Source organism: Notamacropus eugenii, chromosome 1, assembly GCF_028372415.1.
Source record: "Notamacropus eugenii isolate mMacEug1 chromosome 1, mMacEug1.pri_v2, whole genome shotgun sequence".
Lineage (NCBI taxonomy): Eukaryota > Metazoa > Chordata > Mammalia > Diprotodontia > Macropodidae > Notamacropus > Notamacropus eugenii.
In genome coordinates, this window is record NC_092872.1 from 55,521,921 (window position 1) to 55,544,790 (window position 22,870).

General features: G+C 36.8%; 1 protein-coding gene across 4 annotated transcripts in view; it reads left to right on the forward strand.

Annotated features, from left to right (window-relative positions):
- PDPK1 (3-phosphoinositide dependent protein kinase 1) overlaps positions 1–22,870 on the forward strand; it is a 136,222-nt gene that overhangs the window by 48,363 nt on the left and 64,989 nt on the right. The window contains exon 1 of one of the 4 annotated variants that reach the window (XM_072602374.1): positions 3,439–3,543. The exons of the other annotated variants lie outside the window; for them this stretch is intronic. The gene's annotated coding sequence lies outside the window, so the exon portion shown is untranslated. Of the gene's footprint in view, positions 1–3,438; positions 3,544–22,870 lie in introns of those variants that run through there. 4 annotated transcript variants of the gene reach the window in all.

Genomic DNA, 22,870 nt, shown 5'->3' on the forward strand with positions numbered 1-22,870 from the left:
CAAGATAGTCTAGATTTGGGAGTCATAGGGTCCTAAATTTAGAGATAGAAGGCCAATTAGTTTAACAACTCCTTCATTTTACATTTGAGAAAATTGGGTCCCAAAGAGGTGTGATTTAAATCATGGGTCTTATGACTTCAGAACCAGTACTCTTTCCATTATACTATGGTGCATAGAGATGATAACCCATGGAATCTGATGTAGTCATTGAGACAGAGACAAAATAAAAGGGCCCAGTGTGGAACCTTGGGTTAAACTCGCCGTGTGTATTATATTGATCAGCAAAGGCGACTGAGAAGGAGCAGACAGGTAAAAGGAGATCCAAGCAAGAACATTATCAGAAAAACCCAGAAAGGGGAATATTTAGGATGAGAGAGTGGTTAGCAATGTCACACATTCTGCAGAGAAGTCAGGATGGATGATAATTGAGAAAAGGCCATTGGATTTGGCAATTAAGATAGTATTTATAACTTTGGAAAGAACAATTTGACTTGAATGATGGGTTCAGAATACAAAAGGCTGAGAAGTGAGAGGAGAGGAAGTGGAGGCATCAAGAGCAAACAACTTTTTTTAGGAGTTTGCCTAGAAAAGGGAAAAGATATGTTGAAGAATAACTTCAGAGGGTGATAACTCTAGGTGAAGATTTTTTTTAAGGATATGGAAAATCTGGATTTTTGTAGGAAGCTGGGAATTCAGGGGATTTTGTAGCATTCCAGTATTTAATGATTAGGGAGGGGGGAGATGATTTTTACTGGAGGGGAGGGAATCAAGGGTATAATTAGAAGGTCTGGCCCTTGTGGTGGTGGTGGTAGTGGAGCAGTTTTTTCATCAGAGATTAGAATGAAGAAAGAGCAAATGAGAGATAATATTAAGGAGTTTTGAGATAAGGAGTAGGTCTCTTAGAGTTTCAGAATGAGGTCTTACACCATTCTCTTTCCGAAGTAGGAAGTTAAGTGTTCTTCACAGTTAGGGATAATGCAAAGATATTTGTTTCAGTACTTGAAAGAGGCAGTGATTTTATTTGGGTACTCTCTCCACCAATATGGATTGAAACTAATCCATGCCATAGTTTTCATGAGTTGCCCTTGCCTAAAAATTTAATCACTTTGTGGCCAACATTTTGGTGATGAGCTTTTCTGAAGTTAACAAGTCTGTTCCTTGAACACAGTTCATGCCTGGCCCATCTTTTCCATTTGGTGTAGGGCCTATCAGAATTTATTCTCAAATGTTATAGTCTTTAAAAACTCAGAATCTCTCTTATGATATGAAGCATCAGTGTATAGAATATTAGGGGAAAAGAAAAGGACAGAATTTTGAAAATGCTAGTTCTTGCCAATTTAGGATTTAAAAAACACTGTAACAATACTTACCTGTATTTATTATCTAGATTTTTTTTTTTTAAACAGTAGGAAATATAGGAAAAGTAAGAGAACTGTTTTCTGTTGATTATCGTTTTAGAGACTGGACATTCCAAGATAGAGCACTCTTTATTTATAAATATGAAGTCTTCCTTGGCACCAGATTTATTACAAGATAGATTTAAGTTATGTTTAGTATAATTTTTGTGTTAGATATATTCTGATTCTTTGAAATAGATAATGCTTGCATGTTATGTGGGTCAGCTGTGTGGTGCAATGAATAGAACCTTGGTCTGGAATCAGGAAGACCTAAATCTAGCCTCAGACACTAGCTGTGACCTTAGGGAAGTCACTTAACCTATTTGTCTCAGTTTCCTCAACTGTAAAGTGAGGATAATAATAGTACCTGTCTTGCCAGGTTGCTGTAAGGATCAAATGAGATAATAATTATAAATTACTTAGTATCTGGCCCATAGTAAGTGCTATGTAAATGTTAGCTATGACTGTTATTATCGTTATTATTATTATTACTGTAGAGGGCAACGCGGTCCTCCCAGTCCCTCAGGCTTGGGAAAACCTAGGTATCATCCTCAACTCCCCACTATCTCTTAACCACTCCCCCTGATCCAATTTGTTGCCAAGGGTTGTCAATTTCACCTTTGCAGCATCTCTCAGATATATCCCCTATGTTCTTTTGGTACTGCCCATTACTCTGTTGTAGGCCCTCATTACTTCATGCATAGACTATTGTGATGGGCTACTGGTGGGTTGGCTACTTAAAATTGCAGGCCCAACCATGTCACTCCCCCTTCTCTTCCCAGTTAAGTAAACTCTAGCGGTTCCCTATTGCTCCATCAAATCAAAATACATATCAATTTACAAAAATTACAATTTATAGATAAAAATACAAATCAAATACAAAATCCTTTGCTTGGCTTTCAAAGCCTTTCACAATGTCTCCCTTTCCTCCCTTCCCCCCCCTTTCCCCTTAAACTTCTTACAACCTGTTCACCACTATATACTCTTTGATCCTCCTGGCCTCCTGGCAGTTCAACAAATAAGAAACTCCATTTCTCCACTCTGGGCATTTTCTCTAGCTGTCCTGCATACCTGAAGTGCTCTCCCTCCGTATCTCTGCCTAATGGCTTTCCTGGCTTCCTTCAAGTCCCAACTAAAACCTCATCTTCTATGGGAAGCCTTTTAGAACTACCCTAGTCTTGTGCCATACCTCTTTTAATTATTTCCTATTTTTCCTGTATGTAGTTTGTTTGTACACATTTGTTTGCTTGTTTTCTCTGCCATTAGATTGTGAGCTCCTTGAAGGTAGGGACTGTCTTTTGCATTTATTTCTATCATTAGTAAGTGCCTAGGACTTAGTAGGTGCTTAATAAATGTGTATTGACTGGCTGACTTCCCAAAACCTGTCTCTCCTAACTAATATCTTAAATATTTATTTAAAAAAATGTTTTATTGATGCATTTTTCCGAACCTGGCCTTTTCTCAGTTTCCCTCTCCCCTCACAATAGAACGCTCTGTAATAACCAAAGGAGTGCAGTTAAGGAAAAGAAATTAACATGTTGACCATATTTGACAGCATATGCCTCATTCCACACCTGGATTCCATCACCTCTTTACTGAGAGGAGGAAGGTATGTTTTATCTTCAGCCTTTGAAGTCAAGTTAGCCATTACATTAATCTGAATTCTGATGTCATTTAGCATTGTTTTTCTTTACTGTAGATGTTGTTCTCTTGGTGCTTTTTTGCTTTACTCTCTTTTAGTTCATACAAATCTTCCCACATTTGTTTAAATTCTTTTGTATCCATTATTTCTTATGGTGCAATAATATTCTTTTCATTTTTAAAAATATTCCACATTTAACAAAACAACTAAAATGAACATTTCCATCTACATTGTAGAACAGAAGAAGAAAATTGTATATGGAATTGTGAATCTGTTATTTATAGCTTGCATTTCTTTTGAAGTATATAATGTGTTCAGCATGCAATTTTCAAAAAAATTAATTAATAAAAATCTATTTTTTCTCTTCTACCTCCATTGGAAAAATTAAAAAAAAGACAAAACCAATGTAACAGATATGCATAGTCAAGCAAAACTAATCCTGCATTGATAATGTGCAAAAAAAATGTTCCATCTGCACCTCAAGTCCATCACTTCTACCAGTAGGTAGGTAGCATGTTTTATCTTGGGTCCTCTGGAATTGTGGTTGGTCGTTCCCTTAGTCAGAGTTTTTAGGTCTTTCAAAATTGTATTTATGGTGCTGTTTTCATTGTATAAATTATTCATCAAATTCTGTGCACTTTGGTCTTCATCATTTTATATAGGTCTTCCTAGGTTTCATTGAAATTTGACCCCTTTATTGTTTTTCATAGGAAAGTATTATGCCATAATATTCATACATTACCATAATTTGTTCAGCCATTCCCCAATTGATGGGTACCACCTTAGTTCTTTTTCACCAAATAAAGAGCTGCTATCCATATTTTTGTACATATTTGACCTCCTTGATCTTTTTGATGTATAGTCCAGTAGTGATGTCACTGGGTCAAAGAGTATGCACTGTTTAGTAACTTTAGAACATAGTTCTAAGTTCACAATAATATTCTATTCATATATCATATATTTAGTTATTCCCTAATGAGTTGATACCCACATATGCCTAGTAGTATGATTGATGAGTCAAAGAGTATGAACAGTTTAGTGATTTTTTTTTTAGCACAATTATATAGTTCTAAATGGTTTTCTAGAACTGTTGGAGTAATTAATAAATCTACCAACAGTAGTAGTGCTTTATAGAGTCATCACTTAATGTACCTGTCTTCTCATAGCCCCTCTAATAGTGACTGTTTCTGTTTTAAATTGTTTTTTGCCAATTTGACAGGTATGAATTTAAGCTATAGAATAAGTAAGCTATTTCTGAAAATCTGGACTTGTAACCTTGGAATCATCTTTGTCTTTCCCTCTCACAGGCTATATAGGCTCAAATAGCAGTTGTCCTCATTACCATTCACACTGTTGCCAGCTTAGTTCAAACTTTCTTTACCTGTTTGCCTGGGATATTGGAATAGCTTTGGTAATTATTTTCCCTACCTCCTTTTCTCCCCTTTCCAATCTAGACTTTCATATGCAGTTAAAATAGTCTTTGTACAATTTTAACCATATCACTCCCTTGCTGAAAACCATTAATAGTTAACTTCTTATTATCTGTATGACATGATACAGATACAAACTCCTTATTTTGATATTTAAAGCTTTTCCACAATCTAGCTTCAACTTTCTCTTCTAGCTTTGTTTTACATTACTGCAAGATATACCGAATTTGTCTTTTCCCTCTTCTGTGCATTTGTGCAGGCTGTCTTCCTTGCCTGTAATTCCCTGTTTTCATGTATTTGGTACCGAAATCTTTCTATTTCTTTGAGGATCAATGCAGGTTCCACTTTCTCCATGAAATTTTCAGATTATCAAATATTCCAGCATTTTGCCTAGACTTTTCCTGTGCTCTTATTATATTCAGTCTTGTGTCACGCTTACTGTACATAAGTATTATCATTATTAGATTGCAAACTTGAAATTGGGGATTTCTAGTTTTTATTTTTATATTCCCCGTGCCTTTTAAGCACTTACTGAGAGTGAATGATTCAAGAGCTACAAGTGTAGTATATCAAATGTGAGAAGACAGTGTATTGGAGTTGGGTATTCTATAATTTATTCCAGCCTCATTTTACCTATGAGGAAACTGAGACTCAGAGAAAGGGACTTGTCCAAGGGCATTGAGTTAAATGGTAGAACACTGTGTAGCAGGAATCTTGCTGAATTTTGTGTGCAAGGATCTGGATTCAAATCTCAGTTCTGTCACTTATTATCTCTATGATCTCAGTCACTTAGCCTCTCTAGTTTTCAGCTGGTCTGTAAGATAAAGGGAAGACTGGAAGACTTCTGATAGTGCCTTCACCAGTTAATGGTTCTATGAACTTATGGCTCTAGAAGAGTGGTCTCTAGACTTTTTGTTAACAGCTATTTGTGGGAATGTAATAAAAACAGACAATAAGTGCACAGGGGCCACAGAATAGGGGAGCAGCCTACTTCAGGTAGGATTAATCATGGAAATTTTCTTGGAGTTATATTTTCATTAGAGTAGTGGTTGTGAATAACCTGAGAGGATCAATGAAGTTTGCAAAGGCAAAACAATGAGCAAATTGAGTTGGGGATAAGTGAGTAAATTAGCTTGTTTAGGCCAGAGGGACTTTATTCTAAGTAGAATAATGTATTGTCTTAGGAGAGATTAGGAGAGACAGTTGATACAGGTCTTAGAATGCTAGCCAGGAAAAATATACTTGCTAATAACTCAGATATTTCCTTTTAATATATATTTAAAGTGCTTTCCTTGAAATAGTCTTATTAGGTAGGTAGCATTAACAATTTTTATGTTTTTGGTGACATTTTAAGTCTCAGATAATAGCTGTTTATCAGTATCCTTTGGTAGGCAGAATGGAGATTTGAGACTGGGAGTGAATATGAATGAAAGGAGACAAGTATTTCTTTTTTAAATGGATATATTGATCATCATGGCGCAGTGGATAGAGTGCTGCTTCTGGAGTTAGGAAGACTTGAGTTGAAAACTGACCTCACGCACTTACTAGCTGTGTGACCTTGGGCAGGTCACTTAACTCTGTTTCCTCATCTTTAAAATGAGCTGGAGAAGGAAGGGGCAAACCATTCGGGTGTCTTTGCCAAGAAAATCCCCAAAGCGGTCGTGATTGAAAACGGCCAAACAGTAACAACAACAATACTTAGTGATATTTTCTATTTCTTACATCATCATAGAATTGCATGTATCTCTCCTTCCCCCACTTCCAGAGAACTCTCCTCTATGGATATCTGTTCATTCAGGTCCCACTTGATATTTGTAATTTTGTTATGTTTACCTTTTTTGGTATGTCATTGTTCTTTTTATTTACATTGTTGTAGTTACTGTGTATATTGTTTTCTTGGCTATGGTTACTGCATTCTGCATCAGTTCATCAAGATCTTTCCATACTTTTCTGTATTTATCACACACGTTATTTCTGACAAGATAGCAGTATTGCTTTATATTGTGTATCACAGTTTGTTCAGCCATTCCCCAATTAATGGACATCTTTTTTGTCTCTAACTCTTAGCTGTCGCCAAAAGTGTTGCTATAAACATTTTGTAGTATATAGGAACTTTTTCTCATTGATGTCTTTCTCGGGGTATAAGCCCAGTAGTGGAGTCTCTGGTTGAAAGTTTATAGACGTTTTATTTTAAGTGGACATATAGATTTCATCAGTTGAGAAGAAAATTTACATCATAGGTCTCTTCCCCAAAACCATATTCATGCATCAAGCATTTGTTATTAATATTTACTATATATAGTTATTATTATTTGTTTTTTTTTTACTTTTTTAAAATTTATTTTTATTATTTTTTAATGTTTAACAATCACTGCCATACAATTGAGATTTTATCCCCCCCACACCTACCCCCCACTACCCCCCTCCCTCCCCATGACTGCATACAATTCTGTATGGGTTCTACATATACTTTCCTACTGAGTATATTTTCACTATAGTCATGCTATGTAGTCAGACTAAAATAAATGAAAGAAATCATATAACAAATCAAAACATGATACACAAACACATATACATACACAAACATGATCTGCTACATTTTGTGAATGACTTCCATATTTCTTTCTCTGAGTGTGGAAGGCATTTTGCCTTGAGAGCCACCTTTGGGATTTTTTTTTTTTATAAGAAGTTTTTGCGTTATTACAAAATTCCAAGTCTACCAGACAAAACTCTCGCACACTGTGGTCGTTGCTGTGCACAAAGTTCTCCTGGTTCTGCTCCTTTCACTCAGCATCAGGTCATATAAGTCCTTCCAGGCCTCTCTGAAGTCTTCTTGTTCCTCATTTCTTATGGCACAATAGTACTCCATTACATTCATATACCATAATTTATTCAGCCATTCCCCAATTGATGGACATCCCCTTGACTTCCAGTTTTTGGCAACTACAAAGAGTGCTGCTATAAATATTTTTGTACATGTGGGACCCTTTCCCATTTTTATGATCTCTTGGGGATACAGTCCTAGTAGCGATATTGCTGGGTCAAAGGGTATGCACATTTTTGTAGCCCTTTGGGCATAGTTCCAAATTGCTCTCCAGAATGGTTGGATGCGCTCGCAGCTCCACCAACAATGAATTAGTGTTCCAACTCTCCCACATCCTCTCCAGCATTTATCATTTTCTTGTTCTGTCATGTTTGCCAATCTTATAGGTGTGATGTGGTACCTCAGAGTTGTTTTGATTTGCATCTCTCTAATCAATAGTGATTTAGAGCATTTTTTCATATGATTATAGATATCTTTAATTTCTTCCTCTGAAAATTGCCTGTTCATATCCTTTGACCATTTATCAATTGGGTATTATTTGTTACTATTAGTATTTTTATTATCTGCTATGTGCCAGGTACTGGGCATCTGCTAAGACTACAAAGACAAAAAGAAATCTCTCCTGCCCTTAAAAAGTTTAGATTCTGTTAGGCAAATAAATAGCATTTATATGGAAAAGTAAGCACAAAAGATGAACCCAGTAATTTGGAGGGGAGGAAACTGGTAGAACCACTTAGCACAGTGTCTGGCACATAGTAAGTGCTATATAAACGTTTTTGTTGTTGATGGTAAAGTTTCTCATGCTCTCTCTGCAGACAGCATGGAGAGATGTGGACTCTTGAACAGTTGGGTAGATTTGGAACTCTTTTAGTCACTAGATTCAAAGTAATTTTCAGTTTAGATACATCCCGCCTCTGTGATTTATAATCTGAAGAGAGTTACAAGGGGACACTGGCAAGTTAAGACTTACTCAGGCTCACAGTCTGTGTACATTAGAGGCAGGGCTTGAACCCAGATCTTTTTGATTTTGAAGCCTCCTTCTCTCTCTTCTAGGCCATATTGCCTCTCATATGGTGCACAGTAGGTGTTTCATAAATCCTTATTGATTGATTACTCAATAAAAGAAAAGATGACACAAAGCTGGGAAGATTACCTAACATGTTAGATGACAGACAGGATCCAGAAAGATCTCAGCAGGCTAGAACAAATATTTGAATCTAAGAAGATAAAATAAAAGAGGAATAAATGTGAAGTTCTCTACTTTGAATCTAAAAACATTGACACAATATGAGAGAGATAAAGGTAGATGGAAGTTGCAGTGAAAAAGATCTGGATATTTTTATTGCTCAGCAGTATGAAATGGCTACTAAAAAAGCTAATGCTGTCTTCACTAATGCTGTTTTATGATCAGCATTGCCTCATGAGCAAGAGAGATGAAAGCTTTGCTGTCCACTCCCCTGGGCAGACTGCATCTAAAATGTTGTGTTTACTTAGCGATACCACAGTTTAGAAAGGACATTGACAAGCTATAGAATATCTGGAGTAAGGAGACCAGGCTGGTGAGGGCTGAGGGGCTGAGAATGTGCAATATGAGAATTAGTTGAAAGAAATTGGAATGTGTAGCTTGAGGGGGAAAGGCGAGAGAGAGAGAGAGAGAGAGAGAGAGAGAGAGAGAGAGAGAGAGAGAGAGAGAGAGAATGTAAGATGGCAAGTAAGTTAGATGATAGCAGTCTTCAAGAATTTTAAAAGATTTTTTTTTAATAGAAAAGAGATTAAGATAAAGATAGTCTGATATCAGAGGGCAGAGCTAGGAGCACTGGGTAGAAGTTGCAGATAGATAGGCTTTGCAAGGAAAAATGTAATAACTAGTCCAAAAATAGAATGGCTTGATTTGAAAAGTAGTTCTTCACAGGGTTTCAAGCAGAGATTGAATGACTACCTGTTGGGATGTTGTAGAAGATATTTTGATTAAGGTATTCTGAAGTCCCTTCCAACTCTGAGATTTGCTAATTTTGTGTCAGAAGTACTTTGTAGAATTTATCTAGTTTATCTAGTTAAGCCTTTTAATTTCATTGGCAAAGAAACAGGACCAGAGATAAGATGTTACTTGTAAGTTAGATGCACATTTGAGACAAGAACCTACCTTTTCTGGTATTTTTAGTTTAGTACTTACACCGCTACTCCATGTTACCTCATACTTTGGAAACAGCATAATTAATATACTCTTTCTCCTCTTTGTGTTTCAGTTCCCTCTTCTGTGAAATGAGAAGTGGACTAGGTGTTCTCTAAGGTCCTAGTTCTCAGTCTAAAATTTGATGTCTCTGTAGTTGAGTCAGTACTGTATCTTTTGTGAAAACATTTTAGTTGTTGTTACTTATCTTTTCTTACTTTTTTCCCCAGTTAAGCATTATTCTTCTCTCCAGCCACCCAGAAAACAAAACAAAAAACAAACCATTGTAACAAATGTTTATAGTCGCGCAAAATTCCTATTTCGACCATATTTAAAAATATATGTCTTATTCTGCATTTTGAGTGTATCCTTTGTCAGGAGGTACAGGTTGCATGTTTCATTATCAGTCCTCTGGAATGATGGTTCATCATTGTATTGATCAGAGTTGTTAAGTCTTTCATGGTTTTTATTTAAAATATTGCTTGTTCTGGTTTTAAGTGTTATATGCTACATCAGTTTGTATAAGTCTTCCCCGGTTTCTCTGAAACTGTCCCTTTCATCATTAAGTATGAAACAACAGGATTCCATTTTATTTCTAGGTAATAATTTGTTCAGCCCTTCTGCAATTGATGGGCTCTTCTTTAGTTTCTAGTTTTTTGCATTGCAAAAAAGAACTGCTACAAATATTTTTATACTTATCAGTCCTTTTCCTGTTCTTTGCTGTATTTGGGGTAGAGGCCTAGTAGTGATATTACTGGATCAAAGGGCATGCACAGTTTAGCTACTTTTTTATTATAGCGTCAAATTGTATTCCAGAATGGCTGGGCCAATTCACAACTCTATCACCAGATCTTAGCTATGATTTTGAATTTAGATCAGTAAACTAATTTTGAAAAAAATAAATATAAATGTGAACACTGAAGGGAGAGGTACATTAAATGGGCTGTGTAGTACGTTACTGTGAAAAGTGGAGCCAGAAGTCTTTCTAGCTGGTTCTGTGATTTTGAATTAGAGCAGCACAAAATATTACTTACTTCAATATGCCTAGTTTAATTTTGGTTCAACTTTGGGGGAAAAAAGGTGTTCTGAGAAGCACCAGTGGTTGTATTTCTGAGGATTTTTAGGAGTTAAAAGCTGGAAGGGGTGTTATAGATTACCTTTTTGAACCAGTTTTTGATTATACCTTGTAAAATGTTTTAAAGGATTAATTTTCAAGTTTTAGAAATGTTTTGTTAATGCCAAATTAAAATGTTGAGTATGCCAATTGAATTAAATCTGTGAACAGTGCTTTCTCATTTGTCTCTAATTATGGCTAACTCAAGCATCTTATACTCTCCAGACAGCTCTCCAGCAGTAACTACAGTTAGTAGATAGACCATTAGAAATGGGTAATTTTGGGACTAGATAATTGGTGATTTCTTTCCTGTCTGTTACAGACATTTCCTTTAGCAAATAAAATTTTAGATTTTAAAGGAACATTAGAAAATATGTAGCCAATTAAAAAAAAAACTCCACCTCATACTGTAATAAATACCTTGGTAGGCTCCTTAATAGTTGACATTTTTTAATGAATGTACTTATGAACTTCCAAGAAGGTTCTAAAGGACTTTCACCTTACTTATTATTCCTGGAAGATTTGCTAAATGGACAGTAATCTTTCAGCAAGCATTTATTAAGTGTCTACTGTGTACTAGGCCTGGGGATATAAAAAACCAAAACCAAACCTCAGCTTAAGTTGGAGCTTAAGTTTTCTCTGGGGAGGCAACAGGAGGCAACAGGTACACATATATGTAAATACAATATACGTGTGTGCGTGTGTGTGTGTATAAAATACAAGATTATTTGGGATAGGCACTAGTAGCTGAGAGGATCTGGAATTCTCACTTTTTCTGTGAATATTATAAATTCCAGTGTCCTGCCCCTCTCCCTTGTTCTGACATACCTTAGGTTGTATTGGAAAGTCCAGCTATCTTACTACAGAGAAGTGGCATAGTGCTATAATTGACTGTCTTGGAAGCTTCCAGGTACGTTCCTCCCTGGCATGGCTATCTCTACCCATCCTGCTCTCTTTTTATGGTGCCACTGTTGCTGTGACATAATATATACCAAATCTACTTAAGTGGCTTGTGCTGCTCAGAGTGGATAGAGAGTGGTACTAATGTAACATTCATTTTTTTTAAGAAGCAGTTATTAATCTCTGATTATGTGTAGATCCCTGTGCTCAAGTAGCATATACAGAACAATACCATAACTGACTAACAAAATAATGCAGAGTATAACCTAAGAACCTTCCATGTACTCCATAATTCAATGATAAATGCTCCCCCCTCCCCTTTAAAGACTAGCTCTCCATATCTCTCTCAGGCTAGAAGTACAGTGGCTTCTCACAGGTCCAGTTGCACCACTTATTGGCATGGAAAGCTTTGACCTTTTTCCCTTTCATGACCAGGTGCAGTTTGTCCTCCTTAGATAGCACCTCCTTTGCTTCTAGCCTCCCTTGGGGCTCACCATATTGGTGTGGAGCTTAGTATGGAAATCAGATCAGCTTTATCTCTACTGTTCATTAGAACTTCCATGCTCAAGTGATTCACCAGTCTCAGCCTCCCCAATATTACTGATTATAAGTATATGCCATCATGGCTGTTGTGCAGAGTATTCCATCTCCCATTTCTGTGCCTGTGAACTCTAACCCCTATATCTGTGTTGTCTCTTCCATTAAAATATGTGTTCCTTGAGGTCAGGGAGTATTCTTGGTTCCCTGTCCTGTGCTCTTTGGAAAAAAACTTATTTTTTTCAACTAACATTTATTTTCTTTCCATCTTTCCTTCTCTGCTCAAATGAACAATAACAACAACAACAAAAAAACCAAAACCCTTAAACAGGCATTATCAGGCAAAGCAAATTCCTTTGTCCAGTGCTCTTTTCACAAACCATGTGCTCCTCCTATACTAGCAGCTTTCTTTTTTTTAAATTTTATTTATTTTTAGTTTTCAACATTCATTTCTACAAGATTTTGAGTTCCAAATTTTCTCCCCATCTCTCCCCTCCTCCCACCCCAAGTGAGCATACATTTTGATTAACCCTTTCCCCAATCTGCCCTCCCTTCTATCACATCCCTCGCTTCTCTTATCCCCTCTTTTTCTTAGAGGACAAGATAGATTTATGTACCCCAGTACTTGTATTTATTATTTCACAATTGCATGTAAAAACAGTTTTTAATATTTGTTTTTAAAACTTTGAGTTCCAACTTCTCTCACTTCCTCCCTCCCCACCCATCCCCACTGAGAAGGCAAGGAATTCAGTGTAGGCTATACATGTGTAGTTATGCAAAAGACTTCCCATAAAAGTCATGTTGTGAAAGACTAACTAACTATATTTCCCTCCATTCTATCCTGCCCCCATTTATTCTGTTCTCTCTTTTGACCCTATCCCTTCTCAAAAGTATTTACTTCTAATTGCGCCCTCCTCCCATTTGCCCTCCCTTCTGTCATTCCCCCTCACCCCACTTATCTCCTCTCCTACTTTCCTGTAGTGTAAGATAGTTTCGTAGCAAATTGAGTATGTATGTTATTCCCTCCTTAAGCCAAGTGTGATGAGAGTAAGGTTCACTTTTTCCCTCTCACCTCCCCCCTTTTCCCCTCTATTGTAAAAGCTTTTTATTGCCTCTTATATGTGAGAGATAATTTGTCCCATTCTTTTTCTCCCTTTCTCCTCTCACCATATTCCTCTCTTAATTTTTTTTTATATCATCCCTTCCTATTCAACTCATCATGTGCCCTCTCTCTGTATGTATATAATCCCTTCAACTACCCTAGTACTGAGAAAAGTCTCAAGAATTATAAATATTGTATTTCCATGTAGGAATATAAACAGTACAACTGTAGTAAGTCCCTTATGATTTCTCTTTCCTGTTTACCTTTACATGCTTCTCTTGATTCTTGTGTTTGAAAGTCGGAATTTCTATTCAGCTGTGGTCTTTTCATCAAGAATGCTTGAAAGTCCTCTATTTCATTGAATTGACCTTTTTTCCCCCTGAAGTATTATACTCAGTTTTGCTAATTAGGTAATTCGTGGTTTAAATCCTACTTCCTTTGACTTCTGGAATATCATATTCCAAGTCCTTTGATCCCTTAATGTAGAAGCTACTAGATCTTGTGTTATCCTGACTGTATTTCCACAGTACTCAAATTGTTTCTTTCTGCCTGCTTGCAGTATTTTCTTCTTGACCTGGAAGCTTTGGAATTTGGCTACAATATTCCTAGGAGTTTTCCTTTTGGGATCTCTTTCAGGAGGTATTTGGTGGATTCTTTGTTTATTTTACCCTCTGGTTCTAGAATATCAGGGTAGTTTTCCTTGATAATTTCTTGAAAAATAATGTCTATACTCTTTTTTTTTTTGATCATATCTTTCAGATAGTCCTATAATTTTAAATTGTTTCTCCTGGATTTATTTTCCAGGTCTGTTGTTTTTCCAATGAGATATTTCACATTGTCTGCTATTTTTTCATTCCTTTGGTTTTGTTTTATAATTTCTTGATTTTTCATAACGTCATTAGGTTTCATCTGCTCCATTCTAATCTTTAATTTTCTTTTAATAATCTTTTATTTAATAATAATAATAATCTTTTTTCTTCAGTGAGCTTTTGGACTTCTTTTCCATCTGGCCAATTCTACTTTTTAGGGCATTTTTCTCTTCATTGGCTTTTTGAATCTCTTTTTGGGTTAATCTGTTTTTTACAGTGTTACTTCCTTCAGCATTTTTTGGGTCTCCTTTAGGAAGCCGTTAACTGTTTTTTCATAATTTCCTTGCATCATTCTCATTTCTCTTCCCAGTTTTTGCTCTACTTCTCTTACTTGATTTTCAAAGCCCTTTTTAAGCTCTTCCATGGCCTGAGACCAATTCCTATTTTTCTTGGAGGCTTCGAATGGAGGAGCTTTGACTTTGTTGTCTTCTGTTTGCATGTTTTGGTCTGTCTTGTCACCAAAGTAAGATTCTACAGTGTGATTCTTTTTTCAGTTTTTGCTCATTTCCCCAGCCATTTGCTTGACTTTTGAGTTATTTGTCAAGGTAGGATCTCTGTTTCCACTGGGGGTGAGGAGTGTATTATCAGCAGCAATTCTCCCACAGTTTGTGGGCCTAGAGCTCCAGAAACAGTTGCTGTCTCTGCCCCTGCTGCTGCTGTGTTTCCTGCAGGTTCCCCCGCCCCCTTCCCCCTCTGCCTCCCTGGGCCTGGGGCCAGACCACTCCACTCTCCTGCACTGGTCCCACAGGCTTTTTCCACTGACTTTCCAATTTGTCCTTGGTGTTTTAGTGTTCTAAAGTCTGGAAACTGCCACAGGTGCCCGAGATTCATTTTCCCCAAGGCTTGCTTAGGTCTTGTCTGTGTTGGCACGACCCACTCTAAACTGCGCCCTGCCCCCTGTGTGGTGTGATAGATACTTCCTGGAGACCTTCCAGGTTGTCTTGGGCTGGAGATTTGCTTCACTCCATCATTCTGTGGGTTCTACAGCTCCAGAATTTGTTTAGAACCATTTTTTACAGGTATTTTACTGGGATTGGGGACAGCTCTCTAGATAGTGCATGCTTTTACTCCGCCATCTTGGCTCTGCCCTTGCTAGAATATGATTAGTAAAAGAGATCAGTGACACTCTCAAATGCCAAAGACCTACTAGCAGCTTTCTAGGACAGGTGGGCACTATGGGAAGCCCTAGTAGCCATAGCAGCATATGATTCACCAGACTACTTTAAGCACTGGATAATGGAAGCAAGAGACCAAAGTTCATAGAGATATTAATTTATAGCTAGAAGACACTTTAGATAACATTTAGTCCAAACATCTTCATTTTACAGATGATGAGACTGTGGACCAGAGAGTTTAATGACTCCTCAGGGTCATATAGTAACTGGTGGAGATAAGATTTGAATCCAGACCTAACTCTGGCATGTTTCCTATTCTTCCCTCTGTTTATTAGTAACCTAATATGTGATACAGACAAGTCATATTTCAAACTATGAAACAAAAAGAGGGTCTCTCTAGCTTTAACAATCTGATTCTAAAAGAGGGAATAAATTTGCTAATTTGTGGGAATAAGGTAGGAAGATTTTTGTTAATTTTAGTGGTTACCTAATAGAACAGAAAGTTTTATTTTTTAACCGTTTCTTTTCCTTTCTTTCTTTTTTTTTGCATGGCACTTGGGGCTAATTGACTTGCCCAGGGTCACACAGCTAGTTAGTGTCAAGTGTCAGAGGCTGAATTTGAAATCCCCCTGACTCAAGGGCTGGTCCTCTATCCATTGTGCCACCTAGCTACCCCTTTTTACCATTTCTAATGCTGGATTAGCTTGAGCTGTTACTTTCCAATTAGGTGTTGATGTTCCTGTTTTTTTAAAAAATAAATTTCAGATCCTTAGGATGTTATTGTCTAAGAATGGCACTTCTAGCATTTTAAAACATTACAGGTTTTGAGTTTGGTTTTCCCCTTGTGTTTTGAAACGCCAAGCTGCTATTAAGCATATCCTGACCATACAAGGCCTCAATTCTCAACCATTATCTACTATTGTATGTTGTGCAATCCAGTGGGCATACTATTATCCCTATGCAAGATTAGAATTTAACCTCTTAAGTATATGTTTAACTTTAATAAAGAAATTAAAAGTATTTTGGAAGGATAAAGTTTATGGCTCTGAAAAATATTGTTTTATGATCTGATGGTTTTCCTTTTTTTGTGATATATTATTAGTGATTTTGAAGTCCATTATTAAAAAATTAACAGGGTGTTTGTACTTAGTGATACTCTATTGACTGTTAGTAATTTAGTGTCATGGAAAAAAATGCTCCTTGGACTTTATCCTTGGACTTGAGTTCTCGAGTAGTTTTCTTAAGTTCTCTGAGCATCAATTTCTCTTGAAAAAGTGGGGTTACTTTGTAATAATATTTTATGTACATATATGTATATGTATGTATACATATATTCCATATGAAATGTATACATATATTGCATATATAATGCAGTACAGTTTATGAGGCATTTTTCTTGTAATGTTCTGATGTGGGTAGTATAAGAATTATCCCCATTTTATAGATAAACTGGGTGTGAGAGAAGTTATGATTTGCCCAAAGTGATCCTACTAGCAAATAGTGGAATTTGTGCCCAAACTTGGTTCTTTATATTCTGAACTCATTTGTCTTCTCTTGACTGTTATTTCCAGTTTATCATATATCTGTATATATCTTTATTTGTCTTGTTTTTATATATAGTTATTTGCATGTTGTCTCTTTTATTAGATTGTGAGTTTCACAGTCTTTTACCTTTCTTTGTATTCCCTGTTCTTAGTGCAGTGTTCAGCACATGACAGGCACTTAACAAAGGTTTATTGCCTAAGTCTAATTGACTGTACCATGTTATATCCTACCTTACAAGATTGTTTGAATTTCTACAGAAATTTAAATTTTAGAAGCAATTAAGTAACTTGACAGTACTTCTGATAGTTTTGGGTCACAAGTGGGTGGCAAACTGATTAGAATAAACTGGGAAAGGATGATTCATATAGTTTCTAAGTCTGGTCTTTTCTCCCAATTCTCTATTAGCTTCACGAATATAAAGTAGATTGCTTGTTAATAAGCTTGAGCCACTTCTTTTTGCTTGGTAGAAACCACTTTGGGGATAGTTAATGTTTTTTTTTTGGTTTTGAAAACTTGTTAATCACCGTTTGTTTTCTAGATCCGTGACATCATGTCTTAGAAGGTTATTGATAGGATTTAGTTATTGATACATTCTTAAAAAAAATTCCTCTTAAATATTGTGAAAGATCTTAAAATTTCTTCTTGGAAATAATAATCTTCTAAAATGAAGATCTGAGCTTTTTCACACTTTGAAGAAAGTACTTTATTCTGGTTATTATTTTTCTGAGTGATATTTAAAAATACATTTAGAATGATATTTCTTTAAAAATATTCAATAATTTAAGCTCACAATAAAAGAAAAGACTAAAAAAACAAAGCATCTGACTTAGAGATATTAAGGGTAACTGGGTGGTGCCATGATAGAATGCTGAGCCAGGAGTCAGGCTGACATGAATTCAAATGTGACTTCAGACATTAGCTGTGTGACCCTGGGCAAATCATTTAACATCTGTTTCCTCAACTATAAAATGGGGATAATAATACCACTACCTCCCAGGGTTATAGTGAGAATGAAATGGGATATTTTCATAGTGCTTTGCAAACCTCAAAATGGTACATAAATGTTAGCAACTATGACTACGATGATGATGATGATGATGATGATGATGATGGTGGTGGTGGCGGTGGTGGTGGTGGTGGTGGTGGTAGTGGTGATGATTACAAGGAGGACAATGGCTACTGCTACTACTACTTATATTTATCTATTCAAAGAAAAGTTTTTAAAAAGTCAGTTAATAGACTTTTGGAGGGAGAGTAAGAAATCTTATTAATGAATTTTTAAAAATGTATTTCCTGTATGTGGAATATGGAGACTATCCACAGATGTACTTAGCTCCTCTTACATAGAGAAATATTGCACAGGCACAGGTGTTTCTTTGTACTTAGTAATACTCCCTGGATGACTTAATATAGTGGAAAAATACACCCTGGACTTGAGTTCTTGGGTAGATTACTTAACTTCTCTGAGCCTTAGTTTCCATATTAACAAATGGAGTTATTTAGTAATAACTTGTATAGGGGTGGTGTGTGTGTGTGTGTATGTATGTGTGTATGTGTATGTATGTATGTAGGTCCTATGTAGTTTTTCTTATTTTTTTTGGACCTTTTTTTTCCTTTTTAAATTAATTTATTTTTGTTTTGAACATTCATTGTCACAAGATTTTGAGTTCCACATTTTCTCCCCATCTCTCCCCTCCCTCCACCCTAAGACACCATGCATTCTGAATACCACTTCCCCCAATCTGCCCTCCCTTTTATCACACCCCTCCCTTCCCTTATCCACATTTTCTCCCCTTTGTTGTAGGGCAGGATAGATTTCTATACTCCATTACCTGTATTTCTTAATTCCCAGTTGCATGCAAAAACAATTCTCAACATTCATTCCTAAAACTTCGAGTTCCAACTTCTCTCTCTTCCTTCCTCCCTGCACATCCCCACTGTGAAGGTAGAAAATCAATATATGCTATACATGTATAGTTATGCAAAAGACTTCCATAATAGTCATGTTGTGAAAGACTAACTATATTTCCCTCCATCCTATTTTGTCCCCCATTTATTCTATTCTCTCTTTTGTCCTTGTCTCTCCCCAAAAGTATTTACTTCTAATTACACCCTCTTCCCATTGTTCCTCCCTTCTATCATCCCCTCCCTAAACCCCACTTGTCTCCTTCTCCCCTTACTCTCCTCTAGTGTAGGATAGATTTTCATCATTCTCCCTTACTTTCCTATAGTATAAGATAGATTTTCATACCAAATTGAGTGTGCATGTTATTCCCTTCCTAAGTCAAATGTGATGAGAGTAACCTTCACTTTTTCCCCTCTCACCTCCCTCCTTTTCCCCTCCATTGTAAAAGCTTTTTATTGCCTCTTTTGTGAGTGATAATTTGCCCCATTCCATTTTGCCCTTTCTTCTCCTATTGCTGTCTCAACCCTTAATTTTATTTTTTTAGATATTATTCCTTCCTTTTCAACTCACCCTGTGCCCCTCTGTCTATATGTATATAATCCCTCCAACTGCCCAAATACTGAGAAAATTCTCAAGAGTTACAAATGTTATCTTTCCATGTAGGAATGTAAACAGTTCAACTTTAGTAAGTCCCTTATGATTTCTTTTTCCTGCTTTCCTTTTCATGCTTCTCTTGATTCTTGTGTTTGAAAGTCAAATTTTCTATTCAGCTCTGGTCGTTTCATCAGAAATGCTTGAAAGTCCTCTATTTCATTGAATGATCATTTTTTTCCCCAGAAGTGTTGTACTCAGTTTTGCTGATTAGGTAATTCTTGGTTTTAATTCTAGTTCCTTTGACTTCTGGAATATCATATTCCAAGCCCTGTGATCCCTTAATGTAGAAGCTGCTAGAGCTTGTTTTATCCTGATTGTATTTCCACAATACTCAAATTGTTTCTTTCTGGCTGCTTGCAATATTTTTTCCTTGACCTGGGAATTCCGAAATCGGGCTACAATATTCCTGGGAGTTTTTCTTTTCAGATCTCTTTCAGGAGGCAATTGGTGGATTCTTTCAATATTTATTTTACCCTCTGGTTCTAGAATATCAGGGTAGTTTTCCTTGATAATTTCTTGAAAGATGATGTCTAGGCTCTTTTTTTTTGATCATATCTTTCAGATAGTCCCATAATTTTTAAATTGTCTCTCCTGGATCTGTTTTCCAGGTCTGTTGTTTTTCTAATGAGATATTTCACATTGTCTTCAATTTTTTCATTCTTTTACTTTTGTTTTGTAATTTCTTGGTTTCTCATAAAGTCATTAACTTCCATCTACTTCATTCTAATTTTTAAAGAACTATTTTTGTCAGTGAGCTTTTGAATCTCCTTTTGCATATGACTAATTCTGCTTTTTAAAGCATTTTTCTCCCCATTGGCATTTTGGACCTCTTTTGCATTTCGGCTTAGTCTATTTTTAAAGGTGTCATTTTCTTCAGCATTGTTTTGGATCTCCTTTAACAAGCTGTTGACTTGCTTTTCATGTTTTTCTCACATCACTCTCATTTCTCTTCCCAGTTTTTCCTCCACTTCTCTTACTTGATTTTCAAAATCTTTTTTTGAGCTCTTCCATGGTCTGTGACCATTGTAAATTTATTTTGGAGCTTTTGGATGAAGGAAGCTTGACTTTAATGTCTTCCTCTAGTGGTATGTTTTGTTCTTCCTCATCTGAAAGGATGAGGAAAATAACTTCACCAAGAAAGTAACCTTCTATGGTCCTATTTTTTCCCCCCTTTTTGGGCATTTTCCCAGCCAATTAGTTGACTTTTGAGTCCTTTGTCAAGTAGAAGGTATACTTTAGGGACCTGTAAGTTCTCAGTTCCTCCAAGGTGGCACAATCAAGTGAGAGGAGTTTACTCCTCTTCTGGCCTACGCTTTAATTTGGGAGCAACCACAAGTACTCCTTTCTGCCTAGGATTTGCCAGTAGGGTTCGTTCTCCACAACTGTCTCCAGCTTCACCAAGCCAGTGTTCCTCTTCATCTTAGGACCACCACTCAGGGCTGAGATCCAGATCAGCAGCTTGATTCCCCTAGGGGCTTTAGGCTGAGGGCTCCTAAAATGGATGCTGCTACCTCAGAGACTGCTGCCACTCTGGGCAGAGGGCTAGGGGAGGACCCTGTTCCCTTCTCATCCAAGTGAAAGAGCTTTCTCACTGACCTTTGAAGCTGTCTTTGGCGTTTGTGTGGTGAGAAATCTACAGCTGCTGCCCGGGATTCCGCTTCCTCCAGTCCTGTCCCTGCTGGACTGTGTGGCCAAGGCTGGACTGCACTCTGCTCTGAGTCAGAGCGATAAACCTTTCCTGTTGGCTCTCCAGGCTGCTCTGGGCTGGAAATCTCCCCTACTTGGTTATTTCATGGCTTCTGCCGCTCCAGAATTTGTCTAGAGTCATTTTCTGCTGCCATTCTATGGGCTCTGGGGGGTAGACCTAAAAACAGGTCTGTCCTACTCTGCCATTTTGGCTCCATCCCTGGCATTTTTCTTATAGTCTTTTGAAGTGGGTAGTGTAAGTATTATCTCCATTTTATAGATAAGTTGAATCTGAGAGAGATTTTGTTTTTTCCTAGATCCATAATTCTGTGATTCATGCTTTCTTTGCTTCTAAGGAATTTTTGAGAATTGTAGACTCCTTTTAGTACCTTTAATTATACTCTAAATAGAATGTTAGAGTTAGATGCAACTTTAGCCATCATTTAGACCTCTGTAAAATTGAGGAGATTTCAGTACATGGATTTCTTAGTTTACAGTCACTCCCACCATCTGTTACCTTCTCTGTCTCCTTTGCTGGCTCACACCCTCTAACCATAGGTATCCCTCAGGGTTCTTTTCTGATTCCTTCTATACTACTTTACTTGGTAATCTCGTCAGCTCCCATGGATTTAATTACCATTTTTATGCTGATGATTCTCAGATCTGCCTTTCCTGCCCCAATCTTTCTACTAACCTTCAATTTTGCTTCTCCAGCTGCCTCTCAGACATCTTGAATTGGATGTCATGTCCAAAACAACTCATCATCTTTCCACCTAACGTTAACACTACCCCCAGTTATTGGAGAGGGCAACACCATTCTTCTTCAAGCTCACGACCTAGGAGTCATACTGAATTTTTTCCTATCTGTGTTGTCAAGTGACTGTTGCAAAGGCTTGCCTGTTTCACCTTTGAAATATCTCTGGAATATGACCCCTTCTCTCTTCTGACCCTGTTACCACTCTAGTGCAGACCCTCTTCACCTCACACCTGGACCACTGTAATAGCCTGCTGGTTGGTCTTCCTGCCTCAGGTCTCTCCCCATTCTAATCTAATTTCCATTTGACCACTAAAGTAATTTTCCTAAAGTGTAGGTCTTATCATGGCAGTCTTACTCAGTAAACTCCAGTGGTTGCTTATTACTTCCAGGAGGAAATACAAAATTCTTTGTTTGGCTTTCAAAACCCATCATAACCTAGCCCTCCCCTACCTTTCCAGTCTTCTTATATCTTACTATCCAACACGTATTCTTTGATCCAGAGAGACATGGGCTTGCTGGCTATTCACGAACAAGGATCCTTTATCTCTTTCTTCTGGACATTCTTTCTGGCTATTTATCCCCCATTCCTGGGATGCTCTCCCTTCTCTGTTCCACCTGCTGACCTGGTTTCCTTTAAGTCCTAACTAAAATCCCATCTCCTACAGGGAACTTTTCTCAACTGTTATTTCCATTTCCTTCCCTCTTTTAATTTCTCCTTTTGTCTACTTAATTATTTATAATAATATTTATAATTAATATATAAATATAAATGCTAATATAGTAAATAAATATGTATAATATGATGTGTTTCCTCTTTATTTATATAGCTTGCTTTGTATATATTTGTTTGCATGTTGTTTCCCTCTTTAGATTGTAAGATTCTTAAGGGCCAGGACTGTCTTTTGCCTCTTTTTTGTATCTGTAGCACTTAGCCCCATGCCTAGCACATATTATGTATGTGTATTTAATAAATTTTTATTGAATTGAATTGAAAAGTTTCATGCTTGTATTTTCTACCTTATAGTTATTAAAATAATAATACAAAATGGTATCTGTTTTACTTTACTAAAGGACTTTCTGATAAATTTTATCATTAAAATGGATTTTTCAATTAGGATACTATTTTTTGAAACTCAGGTTTTAGTCTTTTTGTAGCTGTTGGCTGTCTGCTACTTTCAAAAGTAATGGATCAGGATGAAAGAGCTCTTTGGGTTTTGCAAGA